This window comes from Urtica dioica, chromosome 1 (genome assembly GCF_054948205.1).
Source record: "Urtica dioica subsp. dioica isolate 48M chromosome 1, U.dioica_male_clone48M_v1_H2, whole genome shotgun sequence".
Taxonomy (NCBI): Eukaryota; Viridiplantae; Streptophyta; class Magnoliopsida; order Rosales; family Urticaceae; genus Urtica; species Urtica dioica.
In genome coordinates, this window is record NC_142756.1 from 48,093,549 (window position 1) to 48,102,621 (window position 9,073).

The window sequence follows — 9,073 nt, forward strand, 5'->3', positions numbered from 1 at the left end:
TGAAGAAATTTCCTTCTTTTTGTGTTGTTTTCGAACAGTGGGGCCGAAATTGAAAATAAGAATCCTAACAGTGTTTCGGAACAAGTCACAAATCCAATTTATAACGAGAACAATAACCATAACATTTATTAACAATTGTTAGTTCTCATTAAGCCTTTTGTGTGAGACCAAAGAGATTTCTAATACCGCTAATAAAAAAAACTATAAATAAAAGACTGGACCAAAAAGATTGAGCCCGTTCATTATGCTAGAAATGATACTAAAATTTTGAGAAGAAAACTAAAACAAAACATCAAATTCATATGTTGATCCACTCGTGTTGTTTAAATCGAATACGTAATGCGGAAACGTCGAATAAATCAAGTACGAAAATCCATATTATATGCTACAATTTTACGCAAAAATAAAAGAGTAATTTAGCAAAATAGTCAACTTAAACGTAGGGAATTGCAAAATAGCCAACGTTTGGTAAATATATTGTAAATAGTCAATTTTATATATTTACAAACGTAAATATTAGGTAAACAGCAACTGCCATATTAAGCCACATCATCATTTATAGTTATTTATCTAATATTTACCAAACCTTGGCTATTTAACAATATCAAACGTCTAAATTGGCTATTTTTCAAATTTTTTGAAAATAAAAAGTATATGAGCTGATGGTTTATTTTAAATTAGTGTATCAAAACATTCACTGCTATTTACTTTCTGGCTGATGGTTTATTTTGAATTACTTTCTGGCGAGAAGTTGTTCTCTGTGAGTGTCATTATGTTCAGCCTTTTGTTCTTCGTCATTTATCCTTGCTAGCGAAAAAATAAGATTTGTGTTTAGTTGTATTGTAAAGATCACACATCGTTATAAACGTTGATCAATCATTCATGGAGTAATTTTTTAAGTCACAGTGAGGACATTTCAATTAAGGGGGAGCTTGTTTTAAAATTCACGCGTAGCCTAAGGAAAATAGCACTGAAATATTGCTCATTCAGATAAGAAGACCGTTGCGTACTATTTGTATCGTTGATTAGTGATTTTTTTTATTATCCCTCCAAATGTAAGCATTTTTTTGAAACGGGTTACTAAACTTGTCTCTTATTTACTGCTTTTTATCTTTTGCTCATTAATCTGATAAAATTGTAAGAAAATTTTGTCAAATATTCTATATTGGGCAACATATATTAATTCAATTATATTTTGCTATTTGAATTAATGGGTTGACATTCTGTGGTCTAATTTTGGATGCCCATTGATTTCTAATTGAATATGGAATTAATTGAGTAGATACTAATATTGCCTAATAAGGGGATTATGGGAACCCTATTAAGCACTATAAAAAGGCCTATTGGTTATGGTCCCCAATACACGAAATCATAACACAGTTTCTCTTCTCCCCATCTGGAAGAGTGACGACAGTCCCATAGAGGAGCTAAGGCGATTTGGTTGAGGAAGGCCACAAACCACACTCGTCCGTGTTTACGAACCCACGTTGGATTGCCGCAGTACTTCCGCAACGGTCGGCGATCAATTCCGATGGATCCAGGTATTCTGATTATCGTTCTTAATGATTTACATGATGATTTTGGGCTTTATGGAATATAGTTCTTACAAGTGGTATCAGAGCCGTTCATGTTAATTCATTAGGAAGTTCGTTGATCAATATTTTTTTTTTTGTCTGGACTGGTTCATGTGCGTCCATTTACTGTGCATTTTGATATATGCACTGTGATAAAACTGTGGTGTCAGAGCATGTATTTCATGTTGGATCGTTAGATTTAATTCATACATTTTTGGGTCATGTTTTCGTCCATTCGGTGATGGATTTTTTGGGTATTGTATGAATTATTTTGATATTGTATGTTTTTTTTGTTTGTGGCGGTTGCTTCTGGCTTTGTGCACATGTATTTGTTCAAGTGTATATATACAGTCATATGCTTTTTATACATTTTTTTTTTATGATGTTGTTGTTGCTGTTTGTTCTCAATCACATCTGTTGCTTAGTGGTTGCAAACTAATGGATTCCTTTTCAATTAATATATGAATATATATGTTAAAAGGATCTTTTGGCCATACTGTTATTTTTTCGGTCCTGTATAGAGCTTTATAGACTCTTATTCTACATCTGGTTGTATGTTTTACTCTTTATAGTATGTATTTGGTAATCAGGTTTACACAAAAAGTTTTTTATCTTTTAATTCCTACCGTATAAATGCAAACCCTTTTTTTTTTTTTTGGTAATTCTTGTGAACAAATATACGGAAATCTTTGTGCATATTTTGTTTTATTAGCACTAATCTTTGCGTATATTTATGCGAGTAATGGCCGGCCCAAAGGAAGGTTATTATTTGGCCAAATATCATATATAATTGTTATTGCTATTGCCTTAAAGAGCATTTACTTTTTTTTTTTTTAAAAATCTTTTTTTTGCTTTTGCCGAATACTTTTTTTGGATACATTAGGAAAGTTTTTTTTTTTTCGTTCCTACAGCTTGTGTTAGGCTGTTTTTATATAACTAGATACTAAGGTATATATCTTTAGTTATGTAAATTTTTTTTTTAAAATCAAATTAAACCATCAATTAAGGTTATCTGGTGTATTTTAATTGAGTTGATTCAAACAATATGTTGCCAAAGTAGCCTCTGTTGAAAAATTAATTTAATTAAAATTATACGAATAGATGTTTGTGCGAAATTATTCATGCGAATTATGCTCGGCCCAAAGGAAGACATAGTTTGGCCGAATAACAACGTGCTTGCAATGATAAATGCGTGATAATTATAAAGTGTCATTCATGTGATCTATGAAAAGTCCAAAGACATTTTATAGTTTGACAGAACTTATTATCAGTAATTGATCAATGCATTCAGTGTACCAATTACAATTAATTTCTCTGTCCAAAGACTAGGAATTAATGTTGTGCTAGGTAGCTTGAGATGGTTTATTGATTTAATTAAGTACTAATGTGAGCACGTATTTTTTTTTTGTTCGTTGATCTAGTTTCACCTATCGCCTCCACAAACATCACTACTCAAATCAACGACATCCAAATGCTAAGTAGGACAAAGAAAAAGATCACCCTCGACTCCATGAATATGGACGTCACCATTAGGGACAAAAATTCCACTGCCAATTTAGAAAATTCTCACAAGACTCTAACTTTAGTTTGTTATGAAATTAATTTGGCTTTCGTACCTAAGGATACTTGGTGGGTAGATTCTGGTGCTACTACTCACGTAAGCGTATCCATGCAGGGTTGCCTGTGGAGCCGACCGCCAAGTGATGATGAAAGATTTATCTTTGTGGGCGATGGCAATAAAATTGCCGTGGAGGCTATTGGAACATTTAGATTGCTTTTAAAGACTGGTTTTAATTTGGATTTATTTGAGACTTTTGTTGTACCGTCTTTTAGACGAAATTTTGTTTCTGTTTCTATGTTGGACAAATCTGGTTTCTCTTGTTCATTTGGAAATAATAAAATTAGTCTCCATCAAAATTCAAATTTCTTAGGTTCCGGTTCTTTAATTGATAATTTATACTTGCTTGATACTGTTAGTTCTAACAATGAAATATTAAGTACAAGCTCACATGGTACGAAACGAAAATTAAATGAGAATTCTGCCACTTTATGGCACAAGCGTTTATGTCATATCTCTAAACAGAGAATTCAGAGGCTCGTGTCAGATGGAATTCTTGAACCCCTTGATTTGACAGACTTTCAAGTCTGCATTGAGTGCATCAAGGGGAAGCAAACTAATTCTAGAAAATTGGGTGCCAATAGAGGTACGGATGTTCTTGAACTAATACATACTGATATATGTGGTCCATTCCCTACAGCTGATTGGAATGGACAACGGTATTTTATTACGTTCATAGACGATTATTCTCGATATGGTTACCTATTTTTGATACACGAAAATTCACAATCATTGGATGTTTTCAAGTCTTACAAGGCTGAAGTCGAACTTCAACTTGGAAAGAAAATTAAGGTTGTCAAATCTGATAGTGGTGGTGAATACTATGGCAGGTATGACGGATCTGGTGAACAACGTCCAGGACCCTTCGCCCTTTTCCTCGATGAATGTGGAATTGTTTCGCAATACACAATGCCAGGGAAACCTAGCATGAATGGTTTTGCCGAGCGACGAAACCGAACTCTTAAGGATATGGTAAGGAGTATGATTTGTCATTCTTCCTTACCAGAGACTCTTCGGGGAGAAGCGTTGAAGACAACGGTTTATGTCCTGAATCGAGTACCAAGTAAAGCAGTTACCAAAACCCCTTATGAGCTTTGGACTAACAAAAGACCAAGCATCAGGCACTTACACATTTGGGGTTGTCCAGCTGAAGCTAGGCCTTATAGGCCACATGAAGCAAAGTTGGACTCAAGAACGGTTAGCTGTTATTTTGTTGGTTATGCCGAACGTTCACGTGGTTTCAAGTTTTACAATCCCACATCCAGATCTTTTTTCGAAACGGTAAATGCCAGATTCGTTGAGGATATTGAGTTTAGGGGAGAAGAAAATACTAGGAGCGTTGTCTTTGAAGAAGAATCTTCAACTATCGGTATACAAGATATTATACCTCTTACCGTTCAAGACATAGTTGAAGATATCACTCCCAACGTTGTCCCTAACCAAGACAACATTGAGATTCTTCCTCAAGACCCGCCCATAGAACAAACTCAACAACCTCAAGAAGTGCCATTCAGGAGATCCACTAGAGAGAGAAGAAGTGCGATTTCTGATGATTATATCGTTTTTCTTCAAGAACATGAGGATGGCATTGGTCTGACAGAAGATAATCCAATCAACTTCCATCAAGCCATGCGTTCTTCTAAATCTCAACAGTGGATCGATGCCATGAAAGATGAGATGAAATCAATGGAAGACAATGACGTTTGGGATCTTATTGACTTACCTGAAGGTGCAAAGCCAATTGGTTGTAAATGGATATTTAAAACCAAGTTGGATTCAAAGGGTAATGTTGAAAGGTATAAGGCTCGTCTAATCGCCAAAGGCTTTACTCAAAAGGAAGGCATAGACTATAAAGAGACTTTCTCTCCAGTTTCATCGAAAGACTCTTTTAGGACTATTATGGCACTAGTAGCTCATTTTGATTTAGAGCTACATCAGATGGATGTAAAGACTGCGTTTCTCAATGGAGACATTGAAGAGACAATTTATATGACTCAGCCATAAAACTTTGTGTCAGGAAATCCAAAGTCTATGGTTTGCAAGTTAAAAAAATCCATCTACGGACTTAAACAGGCATCCCGGCAATGGTATCTCAAAAATTCAGTGGGAGTAAATACATCTTCCTGGTTTTATATGTCGATGACATTCTGCTCGCTAGTAGTGACATTGGTTTGCTACATGAAACCAAGAAATTTCTGACGAAGAATTTCGAAATGAAAGATCTTGGTGAAGCTTCTTTTGTATTAGGAATCAAGTACTAAGAGATCGTTCTCAAGGTGTTCTTGGATTATCACAAAAGAGCTATATTGACAAAGTGCTTAGCAGATTCGGCATGAAAGATTGTAAGCCAGGAGATACGCCCATATCTAAAGGAGACAAATTCAGTCTCAAACAATGTCCCAGTAATGATTTTGAAAGAAATGAGATGCAAATGATTCCCTATGCCTCAATTGTTGGGAGTCTTATGTACGCTCAAGTTTGCACTCGTCCCGACATTGCATTCATCGTGGGTGTCCTTGGTAGATATTTGAGTGATCCAGGTTTGCAACATTGGAAGGCAGCAAAACGTGTGATGCGTTATCTAAGACGAACAAAAGACTATATGCTCACTTATTGGAAATCAGAGAGTTTGGAGGTCATAGGTTTCTCTGATTCCGATTTTGTTGGATGTCAAGACAGCAAGCGCTCCACATCAGGCTATGTTTTTATGATGGCAGGAGGAGCTATTTCGTGGAAGTCTGCTAAACAGAGACTTGTAGCTTCTTCAACCATGGCAGCAGAGTTCATAGCTTGTTTCGAGGCATCCAACCACGGAATTTGGCTGCGGAATTTTGTCACTAGATTGCGAGTTGTAGATGGCATTGACAAGCCATTGAAGATTTATTGTGACAACAAATCTACGGTTCTTTACTCCAACAATAACAGTAGCTCGACGAAGTCAAAGTTCATCGACATCAAGTTTCTAGTTGTGAAGGAGAGAGTTCAGGATGGACAAATTTTTATAGAACACATAGGAATCGATTTTATGCTAGCAGACCCATTGACTAAAGGTTTAACGCCTAAGGTGTTTCATGAGCACACTGCTCATATGGGCGTTATTCTAGAAAATACCTTGGTTTAGTGGGAGTTTTATTTTGTGTACTATGTGTTCTGTATTCATGTTTTGATTGATGATTTCTGCAGAATAAAGTTTTTTTTTATCATTGTCCTGAATTCTAAAACTTACGATATTATATTGCATAAGGAAATGATCTCACTAAAGACTAAAGAAGGATCAGTTGGAAATTGACGCTAATTTGAGACCACATTGCTCAAAATTTCCATGCTACTCATCCATATTTGATCTATGTCATGTAGTATATTAATATGGTGATTGTCGTGGTTTAGTCACAACGGAATGTGATAAAAGTTGCGATAATTCCATTATTGATATATGAAATGGACCAGATTGATTAAAGAGAAATCAAAGTATAAATAGCATACGGAAGCGCGCCTAAAGAAATTGTGATATAATTGATTCAGGAATCATATGTAGCCCAAGTGGGAGATTGTAAGAAAATTTTGTCAAATATTCTATATTGGGCAACATATATTAATTCAATTATATTTTGCTATTTGAATTAATGGGTTGACATTCTGTGGTCTAATTTTGGATGCCCATTGATTTCTAATTGAATATGGAATTAATTGAGTAGATACTAATTTTGCCTAATAAGGGGATTATGGGAATCCTATTAAGCACTATAAAAGGGCCTATTGGTTATGGTCCCGAATACACGAAATCATAACACAGTTTCTCTTCTCCCCATCTGGAAGAGTGACGACAGTCCCATGGAGGAGCTAAGGCGATTTGGTTGAGGAAGGCCACAAACCACACTCGTCCGTGTTTACGAACCCACGTTGGATTGCCGCAGTACTTCCGCAACGGTCGGCGATCAATTCCGATGGATCCAGCTATTCTGATTATCGTTCTTAATGATTTACATGATGATTTTGGGCTTTATGGAATATAGTTCTTACAAAAATTTATTGTGTCACCTAACCTGTCAATAGTAACATGATAAGATACATCACATAAAATAAATTCATTGATTAACTAATGGAATTTTCAAATTATATTCGAATGGTTTTAGCCAAAGTTATATAATTGTTTAAGAACTTGTCGATTGAACCTTTTTTTATTTTACCGCGAGTACCTATTTCACTTTAAAGTGTAATGAGAATCCAGATCCCTACACATTTTGTCCATTTTCTTGTCTCCTCTCACATATGTATTCTCTTTTAATTTTGCTTTCACGGTATGTAAGTGTTTTTAAATAAAAAACTTGTTAAGCAACAACGCCATTTCACCTTGTTTGTTTTTCCACATCCAAAATAAATAAATAAAATTGTGACCGGAAAAAAATTCACGAGGGTCGGACTTAACACTTCAACCAATGTGCAGTTGTTATTTAGTTTTTTTATGGAATATATATATATATATATATATATATATATATATATATATTTGGCTTGAACTTGATGGATTTTCAAGAAAAGCTTATGTTTTATTCACGGTCTGGCTTTCCGGGAGAATCGGCCGGATTTCGGCCGGGATTCGTCGAACCGGAGTTCACCGGGAGGAAACGCGAAGAAACCGCTGCCCTGTGGTGAACCCTGTAGGAATCCGGTCGTTTTTCGTTTGTCACTGCCTTTGTTTTTAAAAAAACCGAGGTTTCCGAGAGGTATGAGTCTAGGGTTTTGGAGATTTGGGGATTTTTTCAATTTTTTCAAAAATTTGTGTCTTAATCCTAGAATATGATGATGGATTGATTAATTTGATGAGAAATTCATGATTATTGTCATGATTCTGTTGAATTTAAATTAATTAGGTGATGGTTGTGATGTTGATCATGTTTATGTTGAATTAAACTTAATTTGATGATGAATTGATGATTGTGATAATGTTTATGTTGAATAAAAATTAATTTGATGATGAATTATGACGTTCGCTTCTTCATTCACGAGTAACGAGAGACACTTAACGTATAATTAATTACTAAGTAGTGTGTTTTATATTTTGTCGTACGTGTTGTAATCAAAGTTTTACTTTATGGTACATTATGTTGATTTTATCTTAATTTGAACTTTGTGTTTTATATTTTATCGTACGTTTTGTAATCAAGATTTGACTTTACGGTATTTTATGCTGAATTTTATATTGGTTTGAACTTTGAGTTTTATATTTTGTGGTATGTGTTTGTAATCTAAGTAATTTAGTTTTGCAAAATATGAAAAAGTGTTTATTATTGTAAAATATTTGTCTGAATACCCATCGGTTTCCTACATTTTTGACGGTTTCCTTTACGATAAGTGATTTTTTACCGGTACCGATTTCCTTTTTTTTTTGTCTGAATACCCATCGGTTTCCCTTCCAGTAAGTAGGTTTACCCCCAAAATTTAAGTCTCGGTAGAAAAACGGAACGGTAAGTCGATCCTTGGTTTTATTGATAATCTTGGAGTTAAACAATATATATCTCTCTCCCTTCATCATTTTTTTTAGATCTTCACCTCTATGGTTGACCTTCTCGGCCTCTCTATATCTCTCCGGCCCTGATTTATAGCGAGAAACTAGTCCCTTAATCATCCGGGGCAGAGCGATGGAGAATATCAATTGATCCCGTTAACTAGTCCCTTAATTATTGTTTACCACTAATTATAAGATAAATTTTCCTTTAGTTCTTAATCGGTTACCTTAGAAGTTAGAAGGAAGAGCTGGAAAGACCAAAAAAACGAAGATGTATTTAAACTAAAGAAGTGCTATGCGTAGTACACATAATTTAGAATACTCATATAAAATCCACATATCACGTCCGGCTTTTCTTTGTAAAGAATATGATTT

General features: G+C 34.8%; 1 pseudogene; it reads left to right on the plus strand.

Annotated features, from left to right (window-relative positions):
* The first annotated feature begins 5,524 nt into the window (after positions 1–5,524).
* Positions 5,525–6,380, plus strand: LOC149407982 (secreted RxLR effector protein 161 pseudogene; annotated as a pseudogene).
* Positions 6,381–9,073: the final 2,693 nt, after the last annotated feature.